We start from the raw sequence: 18,137 nt of genomic DNA, 5'->3' as shown, positions 1-18,137 counted from the left end.
ATCCAACAGTTGTTGTCTCAGAAGCTCACAAAGATCAAACTTCTCTCCCTCAACCACCATCTAATAGGTAGAGTGTATTGTGGTGGCAGTGGTAGAACCCTCATGGTTCTGATAGTAAATCTTGTATGCCAAGCTCTTGGTAACATAACAGACACCTAGATTAGTAATGACTTCAATAGTCATAGCCCTTCCATCAAATTTTGCACTGGTAAGCTCATACACATTATTATTCTTTACCAACTTCAAAATAGGAACTATACCAGGGATGCACAACCCTATCAAAGCCCTAATAGCATCCTTCGTGATCTTGTGTGGGTGATCCATAAATATAGCATTTCCTTGATTTTGGCTCAAGATGATTTGAATCCATGCATGCCCATAGCTGAAATCAAGGAACTCCTTCCAAATATTCAAACCTAACTATAGAATATGCTCATATTGTTGCTTGAACATCATCAGGTCATCTTTCACTAGCTGCTTCCACAAGTCATTGAACTTTACATGACCAACCTTTGCTAAGGGCATATGGATATAATCCTTAATTTCTTCAATATATACTACATTCAGTGACACCTTCGATAAAGCTCCTTCCTTATCTCTCTCTATTTCCACATAAGGATAGGGTTTTGATTGTAGTTGTAGCTTCAAAGACATGACAACAATAATTGATGTAGCCATATTAATCAAATAGATTGAACTGAAAACACAAACTTTATAGAATACCTTGAAACACTCTATCACTAGAGTTTTCACTAGAAATATACTTCACATGTAATAGTTCTCAAATTAACAAGATCAAAAGTGACCAAAATGAATTCAAAATCATAATATATCTATTAACTCCACCAACTTAGGGTTTTTCCTTAATTTCATTTGACCATTACATTCAAAAAGTTGATACTTTGTTATACTTGTGATCACAAATACCCTATTGATCACTGTAAACATCTAAAATATTCTAAAACCTTCCTAACATCTTTCATGCTAAAACCAATCCAACATCCATACAATAAGGGGGTCCTTAAGGTCTTCAACGAGTTCTCTCCCACAAATAATTCATATTATCTAGATTTGGGAGGAAACATTTTTACCACCAATAAGCACAAATCCATCCATTGTCTTTCCATCTACATTCTCATCAAAAAATTTCACCCATGTCTTCTATATCTTGTCCTTTAGGTCATTAATGTCAATCTTATTTTCTAGACTAGAGGTCTTCTCATTCTTTCCTTTACAAAACCTAGCAATGTGTCCTAATTTTTTGCAATTATAACAAGTAGGACCTTGTTGCAGACCACTTCCATTCCATCTAAAATTAAATCTTCACTCAATAGCCTTGTGTCCATATTTATTGCAAGCATGACGATGCCCATTGAAGGATTGTACAATTCTACCATAGTTTGTATCTGTGTATCCATACATCATTCTACTTATGCATTCATTTTCCGTATGTACAACATTATTGCAAGCATAGTATTGTTCATTTAAATATTGAGATTTTATCTAACTTCTAAATTCACTAGCTCTATGTCCAGATTTATTGTTTGTAAAATAGTTACCATTGAAAGATGGAGAGTACCTTGTTCAAGCAAGAGTAGGCATCCTAAAACATTTCTTGTTTAAAACCTAAGTGAAATCATTCTGATCTTCATTTGTCTTCTTAGATTCATCTTTCACCTTTTCCTTTGTCATATTTGTAGGGTGTTTTAGAAAATTATCCTTTGTCAAATCCAAGTCTGCCTTTGTCTTTAGATTGCTTCTGAGCACTTAGCATCACATCAAGAAGTTCACTTCCACCCTTAAGATTCAAGTTCTTATCAAATTGTTATTTTGCTTCTTTTAAATATTTCCCCTCTCCTCAGCTTGGCTCTACTCATGAGGATACCCTAGTTAAAGAAGAGATTATTAATATTTCTTTCAATGATATCCCTCTCAAGAATGAAGCTTTGAAGAGTGATGTTGTTCCTTCTCATAGAGACTCCCTCTCCCATGTAGATCCCTTGGTGATAGAGGATTATATGATATTTCCTTTTAAAACTATACCTTCTTTCAATAACTTTACCTCTAAAGATGAAACATTAATGCCTACTTCTAGTCTATCTCCCAAAATTGATCCTATCCATGATAATATTTTGGTGCAAGAAGAGACTTTCAACACTTCTTTCAATAATCTTGATCATAGGAATGATGTTCATCCTTCTTCTAAAATTCATAAGGATACCTTGGAGCATGAGAATGATCTTAGGTCACAAGGGTTTGATTTTCCTAAACTATCTTCGATCAATATGATGCACGTGAATGGTTATGAAACACCTAATAAACCCCTCTTCACAGTTCAAGGTGCTTGTCCTTCTAAAAAATCAACCTCTAAAGAAGCCTCTCTCTGTGGTTCAAGGTGGTTATACTAATAATGCCTTTTGTACTCCTAACAAACTAGTTATTACTATGCAAGGAGGTTATCGTACTAAGAGCCCTTATGAGTATGCTAAACAAATCACCCGAGAGAGTTATAATTCTATTGCTCATACATACAATACACAAAATAATAGGCAACCTAATCCTCCTCTGGTTATTCATTCTTCACTTCCTCCCTCTCAACTTATTCTTCCACAAGCACCTCATATATCACAAACTCTTGGTAAAGAGTATGATCTTATTGAACAACTTAAAGCTACTCCAGCCAAGATTTGTTTTTTTGGATTTAATTCAAATTTCATCTACTCATCATGGAGTGTTACAAGATGCTTTAAAGAACTTAGATGTCCCACCTATAGTGACACCTAATAATATGGCATCTGTGATTGATCCAATAAACACACCTAAAGCTCAAATTGTATTCACACAAGATGAGTTGCCTTCTCATGATATCCAATATCAATATGGTCATCTTTTGATTGTGATCATTATCAATGATAATGCTATAATAATAACCCTTGTTGATAATGGATCTGGACTTAATATTTGTAGCATGGATTTATTGCATAAGATTAATGTGGATCATTCTTCTATTCAATCAGATTCTCTTACTATTCATGGCTTTAACAATATTGCTAAACAATCTTTAGGTACTATAACCTTACCTATTAGGGTGGGACCTGTTATTTTTCTTGCACTTATACATGTCAGGCGTTGGATATTGTTGTGTATTGTTGCTACTAGGATATATTATTGTCATTGATGTAAACATATTCTTGTGATTTGCTCTGGTGTTTTCTAATTGGGAAGATCTTATGATCCGGTTCGCAGTGTTGTTTTGCTAATCTTTGTTTTGCAGAGTTCAGTATTTCCTCCGGTATATTCTGGTGTGATAAGATCTTGTGTTGATATTTTGGGGTATTTCTTGGGATGGTCTTTTGTATATTCATTTCAAATGGTTCATGATTTGGTGCTTCACAAGTTATCTTTCTTCATGACAGTTGCTGATTAGTTGTATTCCTTAGTTTCAAATGTTGATCATGTTGGTGCCCCAGAATGGGGTTTACACTCTGAGTAGGCAAAAACCAAGTTGATTCTTCAAATTTATCAAAGGAGAAGCCAAATCCAACTATTCAAAATCTCCAAGGACTTGGACCAACATATGACAAGGATTACGGCTTATCCTTCTACACTTTGGGCTCTGCAAAACCTAGGAGGGTGATCCTTTGATGAACTTATAATCTATGTGCTATACTTATACCTTCACCAAAACTAAGCAAAAAATCTCAAATATGGGCTCAACATTAGGGAGAATTCTCAAGGATGGCTAGTCCTTCTGTGATCCTCAACCTAGATGGAGCTTGAGATGGATGAAACGCACAATAGTACATATAAAATGAAAATTCTACTCGATAATAATCAGTTATGCAACAAACACAGATGAATAGAGCTTAGAAATAACTGTAAGGACTCATGAAAAACTATGACCAGTTCCTCTCTCCATTGGGTGCTTGATCTCAACATATATAAATGAGTTACAACATAATTAATCTAATAGCATTCAGATCTTGAGAAAATGTTGCCTTATAGCATTTTTCATCTACAACCCTAATTTAGACTACTTATCAAATCCACGAACAAGTCCTATCACTCTACAATTCTACTCAAGCGTTTTAATTGACCCCTTAGATCAAAACAGGAATACAAAGTACATACACCACAATATTGCACTGAATGAAAGAAATCCTTAATCACATTTCATTTAAAAGATGATAGAATTGCACAAAGGAGAGAAATAAATCAGAATTATAATTCCTTTTAAATCAATTTTCTATCTTTGTCATAAAGACCATTTATACATAACTCCTTCAAGAACCTATAAGAAAAGCTAGACACATGATTCTTATCTATTTCTTTCCAAATCCTTACAATTTCTCTTTCAACTAAGATTTGCTATAGGAACCTTATGACTCTAATAATTTTAAAAATTACTAAGTATAGAGATCAAATTTAGAACTCTTTCTCTTGGCCTTGAATTCCCCTTTATAGAAATAAGCGGTTACCTACAATTCAGGTTACAAAATATTCCATTTAAGGAATGCCACAACCAATACCAAAATATCTGTAACTGATTCATCATTACACTTTATGCATTCCTTTTCCCTTTTGTTGTTGTCAATGAAGATTTGGGAACCTTGGCCCACCTCTTTTACTGGTCATGTCTAAAAAGTGACTGCTGCATAGAACCAAAACTATCTGCCAGACTTCCACATCACATAGTTAACTAACTAACTAATTGATGTCCTCATTCATCCTTCAAATAGATATTACTCCATTCAGCATATTCCTCATCTGACGACCATTTAAAAATCATAACCTCATTAGCTTTTTCCCTATAGGGAATATACTTAATTGCTACTTGATTCGCCTCCCTTTCAAAAGTTTCAAAAAATGACCTTGTGTGTATTATCTTATCCATGTTTTCTTCCAACATGGAAGTGTCTAAATCATCACAAATCAAGTCCACCTGTGCATTGATAACTCTTTCTACCTCTTCTTTCCACAACTATAAAGGTTTAATTTCCCCATTTTCATTCTCAATACTAGGCAGAAGTGTCTCATTTATTTCGCTGAAAGTTCTCATCAACTCTCTTATTTTCCTTTCTATATTATCTGGCAGCATTTGGGCTTCTTGCATTTATCTTACCAATAAATAAGTTGGCTAAAGTGTTGGTGAACTCTCAGCATGGTACTTTGAAGCCATGAACATTATTCTGAGCTCGTTTCCCCTCTATAACCATTTTGTAAACAAAGGGATTGATACCTCTTTATCTTTATCAAAACTCTGAATAGCATTAAACAATAAAGATTATAAAAAATGAATACTATTCAATCTATTGTCTACTTTCTCATTTAAATGAAGCAACACATAGATGACTATCTCTCTCTGCTTACTGGCAAATTGATCTTCTGACTCCTTTAACTTTTTCTCCAACTCATCAATATTTTCCAAAATTTGAGCTTTGGTTGGATCCGTAGATCTAGTGGGCTCAGGATCATCATCAACATAAGGTACTAGCGGTATTGTTGGAATATCTATCTCACTGTCAAACTGAATTGATGCATCTATGTGTGAGACTGGTGGAGACCTGGATGTTGATGGTATTGATGTAATGGCAAGGGCTGAAGAGGTTGCTCCTAGTTGTCTCTGTTCAAGGAGATGAACTTTAGTTTGCAGCTCCACATATTTCTGTTGGACTGCATTATAATCATTAATTTTTTTCTCAAACTTCTTTATTAATTCATGCTTCTCCTTAGCCTCTCTTTTCGTAGTTTCATGGGCCAATTTGGCTGTATCAACAACTAACTTTGTTGCTTCAACATTTGATGTATCAGAGGCTCTCTTTACAATGAGACCTCCTTACAAGTTTGGATTTATATCATTTATATAGGCCTCTTAGGCCCTTTCTCTAGTGACCACATTCCCAAGGTTGCATGATCCTCTATAAAATATAATCCTTTGAGTGACAACCTTGCTTCCTCTTCTGAGTTCTATTGTTGGCCTTTTGATTTTCTAATTGTATCAAATGCCACTACATCAGCTATGTCCCATTCAAGAAGAATCAAGATACCAGCCTGATTTACAATCTTTTTGCCTTCATCTGCAGTGATTGCCTTAAACTCTTCCATCATTTTAGTCTTTACCTCCTCTTGATTTTCTTGGTTAGGCCTGTCCAACCTTTGGGCCATTCTATTGACACTTATCTTCTTGTATTCATCCATTTTCACTTTCCACATCATTTGAAGGAAAGTTGGGCTTCTCACAAAAGCTTCATCCACAATAAATTTGTCACATGCCTCTTTTCTATCATCCCTAAATGCTCTTCCCTAAATATCCAAAGGAGTGATGTCAAATTCCAGAGTGGGTGGCTCAAGAGGAACACCAATTTGTATTTCTGCATTTGTAATTTCGATGGTGTCTTCATCCTATTGTTCTTCCATTTGTTGATTTCTTCCATGTTCTTCAAATTATCTGGGAGGCAAAGAAGGCACATGTGGTGGTGAGGGGCTTTTATCTGAGTCTTCTAGATCAATGATTTGGACTCCTCTCAAAGGTCTAACCTGTATCTCTAGGTTTGGCTCTACCCTCATTATTTTCTTTCCTTTCCTCACCTACTTTCCACTATCATTACCACTATCCTCATCACTACTCTCCTCACCCCTTACCCTTTTTATTACAATACCGCCCCTCAGAGGGGACTCATAACTAGATCTAGTTTCTTCTAGCCCATCCATTTTGTGAGGGAGAGGAAGAGGTGAGCTGGGTTGTTTGATCTTCATTTGATGAATTATGGCTACATCTGCAGGTGAAATGGGTGTAGACCACTTTATATTCCTTTTCTCAATTTGTCGGCCATGAATTTCCTCAAGCCTGGTCTTCTTCTCTTTTAAAGTAAGAATTAACTCATCAAAATTATTCATAACAAAATCAACTTTGGCATAGAAAGGATTTAAGTTTCTCAATGGATCATAACTTGGATCCATTTTTTGTACAATTTCCCATAGCTTTCTGAAAGCTATCCACTTCTCCTTTTTCCAATCTTGAGCAGATAAATCAAAATCATTTAGGATTACATCTTCAGGAAAATGGTGTTCATGAGGCAATGCAAATCCTTTTATTCTTTGCCTGAAAATATTATAGAACCCCTCTGGATCGATGTGCTTGACTACACCAACCCCCAAGTGATATGGTGCAAAATTTTATCAAAATGCACATACCCTCCTTTCATAATAGCAAAGGATGGAATAATAGTGTAATCAAGGAAGATAGTTCCCTTGCCCTTACCCCTCAAATCCTTATCCTAGATACAACCTATTTGCCAAATTACTTTAGCAACCATAATCTCAATGGGACATTAAAAGGTAACACATGAGGTTTCCCAGGGAAACCATAAACTCTTGACCATGCTGACTGGGTAAGGGATAATATCCCCCCAATTGTGCTCAATTCTCATGATTGGCAGCCTCTCCTTTGGTCTCAGGAAGTCATGTAGCTGTGTAGGAATCCTTGGCAAATTTATTGTTTATCGTTGCCTTAATTTGGAAGCAAAACCATTACTAAATCTTACAAAACTAGCTTCCTGCCTATCCCATGACATATCCATACTCCATAGTTGCACCAGTATCTCAACATTATTAATTGTCCTTTTGAGATTCATGGTATCTTTAAAATAATCTAAGTTCTTATACAACAACATATGCATCTACAATGAATACCAATAGAAGTTAGTGCTTAATATATTATTCTTAATGTCTAATAGTCCCTCATGAATCTTTTCTTCAAGGTATGGTGCGAAATCAAAAACCATTGTAAAATCAGGATGTTGAATCTGAATGGTCATAAACATGTAATCCGGTGGCATAACCATGAAAGGGTTAAAACCCAAAACCTGGCATAGAGAAAAGAAAGTGGCCTGCAAATACTTGGTGAAAACGTCAATTGGAAAATGCTCCACTAAACCTAGGCCAATATGGTATGATGTGTCTCTCGCTTTCGCCAAGTGGGATGAGAGAAGGTTTGATCTGACAAAACCCTTTGTTCTGTGATACTTAGCCTTTATTTCATCCAAATTTACTTGAATCAGGGCAGCCGAGGGTTCATATAAATTAAAAACTTCTTATAACTCCTCCTTTCGGATAGTCAACAAGACCTCTCCATCATTCCCCCTTATCACTCTTGAAATGGGGTCATACATGTCTGCAACTACTTTGAGAAGGTCGACATCCATTAACACATTAGGTAAACCCAGATTGCCTAAGTCATACTGCCATGCACTTAAGAACAAAGACTGCAAATTCCTTTGTCCATATCATAACTTAAACATGTCTATCCCAATCATGGGTACCCTAGCATCTGATATTGTGTATGCTTTATCAACTAACCCTTCTCCTAGGGTTTTCCCTTGAATAAGATTTATCCCTTGATACTTATCATTTGTTGATGGTTTTAATTGGTCCAGAAAGTCATCATACAAATCCCTCAAACATTTTATCTGTCCTAAGTGGTTTCGTGAGGGAGCCATTCTAATAAACTAGGGCCTTCTCAATAATTATCGACAAACGGGGGATAGAAACTAGGGTTCAACACAAGAATTGACAATTCCAACACGAAACAACTTAAACTCCTTTTGCTAAGACTGTAAAACCCTACAACAATCTTCAATCCTTTCACCAAAACTTCACACAATTTACACTATCCAACTTTGAAAACACAGTTTGGAAGGTAAGCAACTTACAATTGTAAAAGCACTGAGAAAACCTTAATTTTGCATTGTGATTGCTCGATCGAATCTTCTCTGACTTTGGAATTGCCTTTTGGTCACTTCTGAATTGCTTTATGAATTAAAAATCAATCTGAAAATTCTTTTAATGTTATCCTGGGATCAGGTGTCACTGTATTATTCACCATTATTGCTCGCGCAAGTGGAAAACAACTCGAATGTATATTTGAAGCAAGTTTGAAATTGGGTCATCGATTCTTTCCATGATGACACATCGCATGATCTATACTAGTCAAATTGACATTGACCATCTTTCGTGGCAAGCAGAGACATCAAAAGCATGACACAATATCTTCTGCTCATCATCCTCCTCATTGTTATCAGCGACCCCCACCATCTGGCTTCTCTCGGCCTGCCCTATACATGTGGCATCATATCGTGATGTCACGATCATTATCTTTCAAGCACTTTCTACCGCGGGGTAGTGAGAACCGTCAGATCTGTGTGCACTTTATACTGCTAGCCATAACGTGTGCTTTCTCTAGTCATTTAACGAATGAGCATGTTTTCTAATCATGATTAAAAGATCTCCATCCACTAAGACATGTGCAGACAATGGAAAACATTATTAGCCCGACTTTTATTATAAATATGTCGGCTAAAACTTGCAAAGAGACCTGCCGAGGAAAATCAAAGCGCATACTTAGAAAAATTAGGACCCATGCAACAAATAAACACCTAGGACATAGAAAAAGGCCCTGCAAATGTTAATAGAACCCTCAGACTTAAGTGAAAAGGTAATGCAAATTTATAACAATTTCAGGGGATCTCATCAAGATTTAAAGAAAATCCTTAAAACCCTAAGCCTGAAGCGCAAGAGAGAGAGAAATACAAGATCCAGATGACTCATTTTAATCTAAGGCGTGAAATTTTTTTGCTAGGTCATTTTCACTGACCATCAGATCGATGAAGATTTGATACGTGGTGTTGGTGCAACTGTTATTGATGATTCTAATGTGCTTGCCGATTTTTCCTAGTCATCTCCTATTTGTTCTAGTGATCCGCATTGATCATTGTGCAAGTTTTTGATGGTTTCTATGAACTGGTGATGATTTTTGTGTTATGTGGTATTCTTGGTGGTGTAACATGTTGCGGTTGATCTTGGTATGATTTTTGATGGAGTTGAGCATTTGGGAATTTGAATTAGGTCCATGTTATGTCATGTAAATCATTATATTGGTACGGTGGTTGATCTTTGTATTGTGTGATGCAATTTTGTAATTGAGGGTTGAGGGTTTAGTCGACTTTGTTGTCAATGTTGATGAATTGTATATATAGGTGATATATTCATGTAATTTAGGTGCCGATGTTGTGTTTGATTTATCAAAGAGTGGTGTATGTGTGAACAAGTGATTTATCCTTTGGTATTGTGATTGTGTGGAGATTGGTGTTGTTGAGCAGACATCTGTGCCTAACCGAAATTATAATCAGGCATTCAAAGATTCTATTTCTTCAGGATTGTAGTTTGAATCTTGTTGTAAGTCAGTGAGACTTCCCTGAGGTTTCTATCCTTCCAGGCCATTATCTTCTGAGCAGCGAGCTCTAGGTAGTGTGCATTCCCCATTGTAATATTTCACATACTACTGCAGAGTATCATCTTACTATAGGGTATGTTCCCACCCTGGTTTTTCCGTTAACTGGGTTTTCCACGTCAAAATCTTGGTTTCGTGTGTTATGTTTTTAATTTGATTATCTTTATCATTGTTGTATTTTATCAGGATTTTTTTTTGTAATTAAGTTAGTAGATCCGGTGAAGACTGATTCACCCCCCCTCTCAGTCTTCCTTCTCTTTGCTGCTAACATCATGCCCGATAAGCTTACCTACAATCTTCTATTAGGACAACCTTGGCTTCATAATATGCAAGTTATCCTTTCTACTCTTCATCGCAACATCAAGTTCATCTACAACAACAAGATGTATAATTTGTATGTTGATACTAATTTACAAGTCTCATTTCAAACAAAATCTTATTGTTCAAGTACTTCTAATCCTTCTTCCAATTCTCCTACATCTTCAAATATATTTATTTCCTTGAATACCCTTGTTCCCTCTAGTGATCCCAAGACTTCTGAAAAGGATTCTACTCAATTTGAATCTTCTCCTAAAGATATCTTTTCTCTCGAAGGAGTAATCTCAGATGGCAATTGGGGATCTCTACACTTTAACCCTCCTTTTGTGGGAGAATATAGGGTCTCTTAGAAATGATCTAAGATTGAGAAAGAGAAAGCCGAGGAGGAATCTAAAAAGCAACCCACTTCGTTTAAATAACTATGTAATATTTTTGTGGCTGCTTCTAATTCAAACAATTCTTCAAAATCTTCTTCTAATTCATATAGCACTGAGATCTATGAGGCCCCACCATCTCTTTCTGATTTGGCATCCCTTTATGGTCCATGTTTTCACATTTTAGCTAGGAGTGGATATAATGGCAATAGTTGTGGTGCAAATGAAAAAGTAATTAAGGTTCCTTTAGAAAGTAACATGCATGAAGCTTCATTTGGACTTGAATATAATCCTTCAAAGCCCACGAAATCATCTAAAATACCATCTCTTAATGTGAATGGTATATTTAGTAGTGATGATGATGTCATCTCCATTAGATCATCCTCTATGTCTCTCAACACTCATCCCTCTCGTAAGGAACTTTTGGTGATTGACAAGTCTCTTTATGAATCTCCTCAAGAGATTTCCAATCCTGCTTATGAGGTTTTATCTTCTATTCATTCTAATATCCTCTCTTCTAGAAATAAGGCCCTAATGAATTATGCATGTCCTTCTCCCAAGGTTTCTTGTGTGCAAGAAGAACATGACTTAGTGGTTTATTCTTCTCTTACAAACTAGTCTCTTGATCAAGACTTCTCAATATTTATCATCTTATACATGTTTTTAATCTCTCAGATGGTAGAGCATTTAACATGACATATTCAAATTCTCCATCCAATTTGTCATATCTTGAAATAACATTAGTGGCTATTATGTTGCTCATCATTATGTGACATTGGTAGCTCATTTACTGAGGGCTCATTATCATTCACGATGATACAATTTCACGTGCAATCATACTTTGGAAGCAACACAATAGTCTATTTTTGTACCATCTCTTGTCTATATGTGTGGGGGCAAGAATGGTTTCAAACATCTCTCCTTCCCAAGGTTAAAAATTTTCCCCTTTGTGAAGTAGTGTCTTCTATAAGGATCTCTCATTGATTGTAGAGGTGTATATTCCTATTAGGAATTCCCTCTCTCATATTGGAACAAGAATCCTTAATGAGGATCTTAAGTGCATATTCTTAATTGGGACCTCTTCCTTGGTGTTGTAAGTCTTTAATAATTCATCAAATTATTTGCTTCATTGAGTGGAATCTTTTATAAGGAACCCTTCTATGTTGTGAACATGTGTATCCCTGATGAGGATCTCTTTCCTTCTCTTAGAAGAGTTTTTAAATAAATGATCTATCTTTCATGTCCTTGCCTCTATTCTTAAGGGGGAAGGGTGATATTTCAATATTCTATTCTTTCTCCAATGATTCACCTTTCCTTTATGGAGTTTCAGTTTTCATTTTATGTCATCTATTGTATATAATATGGGTAGTCCTTATTTAGGACCTATTCTTTGTGAAATGATGCATCTTTCATGAACAATCTATCCTTACTGAAAGTGTGCAATCTTTTGCTAAGAATCCTCTTTTCCTACATATTGGTCGAGGTGTGTATTCTTATTTTCCTTCTCCTCTTTTTCAAGATGTTATCTTTATCAAAGATTCCCTTCTATTCTTAAAAGTGGATGTCTTTTGCATAATGATCTCTTCCTCCTTTTTCACAATTTAAAAGGCAATTCTTTTCTAAACCCCAACTCTGCATTTTTCGCTTAATTTTTTATCTTGTGTTAGAGAGCTCCAATGCTCACACTCTTCGTTGTGTTGGAATTGTGATTTAGTTCTCTTTCTTATCAAATGTTCCATGATGAACTTTAATCTTGTATCAAACCTTGTTGTGAGTGTAGACACCTAAAATTGTCATGTCTAACTAAATAAATATATATATATTTTTTATTATCTAAGCCTAATTCTTCTATTAATTAAATAAATATTTAATTATTTAATTAATTCATTTATCCTCTTCTAGCCTTATTTCTCATTTAAATAAATATATTTATTTATTTAAATTATCCTTTTCGTAAATTAAATTAATACTTTTATTTATTTAATTGATCCCACTTCTTCTATTAATTAAATAAATCTTAATTAATTCATTAGCCTTTTCTACCTATGACACATGTCATTCATCTCTTAATTCATACACTACCTACCCTCTCATTATTTTCTTATTTCCTTTACCTACCCTCTAATCTTAGCCAACCATTTATCTTTTACACCTCTCAATCTTATCCCTCCATTTCTTATAGTGTCTTCTATATAAGGAGATGCTTTCTTCATTATCAGACCCGATGATTATTCGACTACTCTACACTTTCAAACTTTCATATGCGATCAAGCCTACTTGCAACCACATTTCCGTTCTTTGTTGAGCTCTTGTGCATATAAAATCTGAGAGCAAATATATCAAGCAAGATCAATGGAGATAGGAAGAATGGAGATCCAAACCCTATTGGACATGTGATGGTATAATCTTTGTGATTTCATTTGATTTGCATTGTCTTAGGTAATCTTCATATGTTATGGTGGATCTTTGTTGTTGTTAGGCTAGGGTTTTGTGGTTGAATTCATTTAGTCTTTCAACATTGTTGTTATCCATTTTCACCATATACATTTTGGCACGCCCGGTGGGACTCTTTTCCCTTTTGCATTTAACAACTTTTGTTGCAGATTTTGTGTTTTTAAGTTGCAGATTTGACATTTACAACAACATTTTGATATTTTCGCATCTGCGTGCATTCGGATCGCATTTTTTATTTTTTGCCACGTCTGTGACATTTGGAATCTCGTTTGCGCCCTCGACAGTATTTTATTTTTTTGTTGTGGATTCTGAGAAACACGTTTGTGTTCCCTATTCTCATCTGTGAGATCTCCAGATGCGTCTGTGTTCAGAATCCGTGTCTGTGTCAGATCTAACCGCGTCTGCGCATTTATATAGCATTTGTGTTACTTATAACCGCGTCTGTGTTCAATTGTTTCATTTTGACTTCTTTGATTTAGTTTTTTGACATTCGGATTTTAGATCTGGTTTATAATGAGCTAACATTTTTAGATCTAGCTAACAAAAGTGGTGCAGCTTGTCTTGAAAGCAAAATTGTTTTATCGAAGACCCCTATTTCACAAAGTCTTTTGGATCTAAAAATTTACCTAACTTGTGTGCTTGCAGGAAGGGGTGATCATTTGAAACAAATCCAAACTACTAACGAATCTTTGTTGCAGGATCTTAGCAAGGGTTTTTGATCTTTCATTGTGTGCCTTGTTTTCATAGACTAGCAAACACTTCAATTGGTGCACTAAAATTAAACCAGTGTCTTTTGTGTCTTGGGCAATAGGCTCTTTTTGTTTCATCTTTAGAGGGCCTGTCTCCCCGTGTGGTCATTGGGACTACTAGTGAGGAGAGAACGACCCAAGTGGTAGTGAGGAAAACCCACCTCTTCCAAACCACTATAAACAACTGTATTCATGTTGAAAACTATGGATAATGTGTGCTGATTAGTTCATACCGACACTATGTCTCCCCATAAACCCGTTTAATCAAATTTATTTGATCATTTGTAGAGCGTAACCCCTACCAGCTGGGAGCCTTTTGTATTTACAGAGATGAAAGTGCCGCATGTATGGCCACACAAGCAGATGCCCTTACTAGCACCTTTTTGTTTTAGAAGCCAAAATCCTTCTAGTTGTTGGGGTAGGAGGTCAGACCTCTGGAGCGGCCCACACACATACGGTTCTTAGTAGAGATACAAAGTTTGCCACAAGGAGTTTTCATGGGGACTGATGCTTAGCTGCCCCGAGAAGTGAGTGCCGAGGGTGGAGCCAGTGGGGTCAAACATCTAAGTATTCGCTTTGAATTGCGTAGCCTCATGTGAGATCAACAACTATTGTCCTGGCCATCCATAAGAATTGTGCTTGTCTTATTTTGAACAATGAAACATTCAAGACCAAACATCAAAACATTGTGTCTTTTGTGTCTTCAAGTGTATGCAAAACAATTTTACATCAAATAACACACTTTTCTTTGAGTCATTTTGAGTCTACACACTTGCAAACATTGAGTCCTCATCAACATTGTGTCCTCTTATCACGAAAAACAGTCAAAAATTTAGATTTGGTCACAACAAGTCACTTCATAGATTAGAAAAATTGCACTCAATTTTCAGAAATGCGTCTGTGTCTGACAGAACCGCGTCTGTGTCATCTAAACACATTTGTGAAGGGCGAAAACGTGTCTGTGTCCTTTGAGCAACATTGCATTTACAAAATCTCAGAAACACGTCTGTCTCTGACAGAACCACATCTGTGTCATTTAAGTGCGTTTGTGAAGTATACAGGCACGTCTATGTTCAGAATTGAAAAACTTTTACAATCCAGCAAACAAGAACAGTCAGTTTCAGACTTATTGAGCTTCCTAGGTTATCTCTCTGGGTTTTCATCTAGCATTCAACCTATCTTTGGGTCTCACAAAGTCCATCATTTCTTTACACCTTACATTACATTCACATTTGTCTAAACTTGAGTCAAAAGGTCACTTGCTTGTCATCATCTTACTTTGTCAACACACTACATACAACAAAATTTTGCTAAGTGCTCCCTCATCAAGGTCTATCACCTTTGGGTCTCATTTGGTCTTACTTAGAGTCAATGTCAACTTACCTCATCAAGAGAAACCGTCATCTCTTTGGAAGCCACACCTACTCTACTACATACATACTTGGTCTTACACTTTGGACATTGCAAGTAAACCTCAGATTCATTTACAGTCCATCCAACTCTTGGTCTTTTATATCTTTCCATTTTCATCTAGTCTCACACATCTTGGTCAAGACCTAGTTCATGGTTGAAACCCATTCCCAAAAATCTAGGAGAGAAGCCAAAGAGGCTCAAGAGTCCGTAAACATGAGTTCCTATGAGTTTGACAATGATATCTTTTTCAATTCTGATCTTATTACATTACCTGACATGGATGCCTATAGAAACATTCCAAATGTTGAGAACATGGACACTACAAACAACAATGATACATGCAATGATAATATGGACAAATTTTCCATACATTCAGCAGAATTGGAAGACTCCATTATGGATCCCCGTTTCAATAGATTGGTTGAGGAAATAATGAGGAGAGATAGACAATACTTCTTACAAGTGACAGAACAAAGTGGAGCCAAGATTCCTCACGATTTTGACATGTCTCAAATAATGGAAAATCGACCTTTGCAACAACCTCACCTCAACATGGATCAAAGGAGGCCTAATAGTGGAGGCAATAGAGGACCACATCTTGTGCCTGAACCACCATCATCTTTGTTTCAAAAACCAGAGGTCCCATACACACATGGTCAAGCATATGATACTCACCTTCGTAGACCATTATGGAAGTCTTATGCAGAAAATATACTCAATCACATACCAATGCTAAGGACCAACCACCAAAGCAATTGGATATCCAAAGACATGTTCAAAATTTGGACACAAGGAAACCCCATGTCAAATTTGGGGGCAACACACTAGAACAAACTCATGACATGCCTGTAGAGTATGGTATACAAGGACAAAATAGATATTCCATTCCTCATCATGACTCTATACCAAGTGGTCCATATACACAACATCATTATAGACCTCCTCCATATGAACATGTGTATGATCAATATCATCCATATATGCAACATGCTCCTCCTCCACCTGGTGGTTCAGGCATGGGGTTTGGTCCAAGAAGTCGATCTCCACCTAAGAACAATTTGGAACAACAAATCAAGGACTTACAAAAGAAAATGGAGGACATAAATACATTGAAGCCAACTTACAAAATGAGAGACATATGTCCCTATCCATTTGACAAAAGCATTCCAATGCCTCCATTTCCTACACACTTTGGGACACCTAAGTTCGATAAGTACAGAGGCAAAGGAGATCCTAAGGCACACATAAGAAAGTTTTTCACAACTTGCATTGAGGTAGCAGCAGAAGAGACATATTTGATGAGATTATTCCCACAGAGCTTAGGTGATCAAGCTATGGAATGGTTCTCCCAACTCCCACCTGGAATTAAGTCTTGGGGTGACCTAGCAGAGGTATTTATCCAACATTTCTCATACAACATAGAGACAGACATATCAGTCACTACTTTGTGCAACACCAAGAAAAGGGATGGAGAGTCTTTTTCATCATTCTTACAAAGATGGAGGAATTTAGCCAGCAGATGCTCTTGTGAAATTCCACAAAAACAAATGGTAGAGATGTTCACCCAAAATGTTAACAAAGACATTGGTTATGACCTAAGAAAATCTTGTTTGTCCACCTTCAAGGACGTCATTGAAAAAGGATTAGCGACATAAAAGGTCCTAATTGAACAAGGAGTCATTAAGATATTGAAGGAAAACAAAGATGACTATAAAGGAAAAGACAAGCCAAGATTTTGGAATAAAAACAAGAACACAGTCAATGATGGTGTTGTGGATGCCAATACAGTATGACCCAAAATTGTTTTTTCTGGATCAAGCTCTACAAACAATCAAGTGAATACTCAAACAACTTCAAAGTCACGAGGGAAGTACACTCCATTGGGAGAACCACTAGAATCAGTTTTCAAGAAGCTAGTGGCAAACAAAATAATAACAATTCCAGATCTACCTCCATATGAGCCAAAGGTTAAACCAAATTGGTGGAATGATGACGAGTATTATGAATTTCATAAGAGAAAAGGCCATAAAACATGAAATTTTCATCGACTGAAGAACATCATACAAGATCTCATTGATAGAGGTGACACTGAGATTGAAGGGCATTCATCCAACCAAGAACATGAAATGTTTAAGGAACCATTCTCAAAGCATGAGAAGGGAAAATCTAAAGCCACAGATGACCAAACCAACTATACCAAAACATCTTATAACTATGATTCAACTATCAATCACATTTCAATGGACAATTATGTCTCTACCATTATCATCAAGGACAAAACGCCTGAGAATTCTACCCAAAGACCCAAGATTGTCCTAAAAGGCATTGGATCTTCTTCCGAACCTACCTTTGAATGTAATGTTACAACTCGTCAAGGTAAATTCACTTTGCAAGGTGCTCCAGCTAAAAACACTTCTTCCTCATCGACCAAGCCTAAATATGACCTTGTAGAACAATTAGGGAAGACACCTACGCTTATCTCAATCTTTGAGCTCTTACGCATATCCCCTGCACATAAAGCTATTCTTGACAAGATCTTGA

This window comes from Cryptomeria japonica, chromosome 3 (assembly GCF_030272615.1).
Source record: "Cryptomeria japonica chromosome 3, Sugi_1.0, whole genome shotgun sequence".
NCBI lineage: Eukaryota > Viridiplantae > Streptophyta > Pinopsida > Cupressales > Cupressaceae > Cryptomeria > Cryptomeria japonica.
This window is presented reverse-complemented; position numbering follows the sequence as displayed.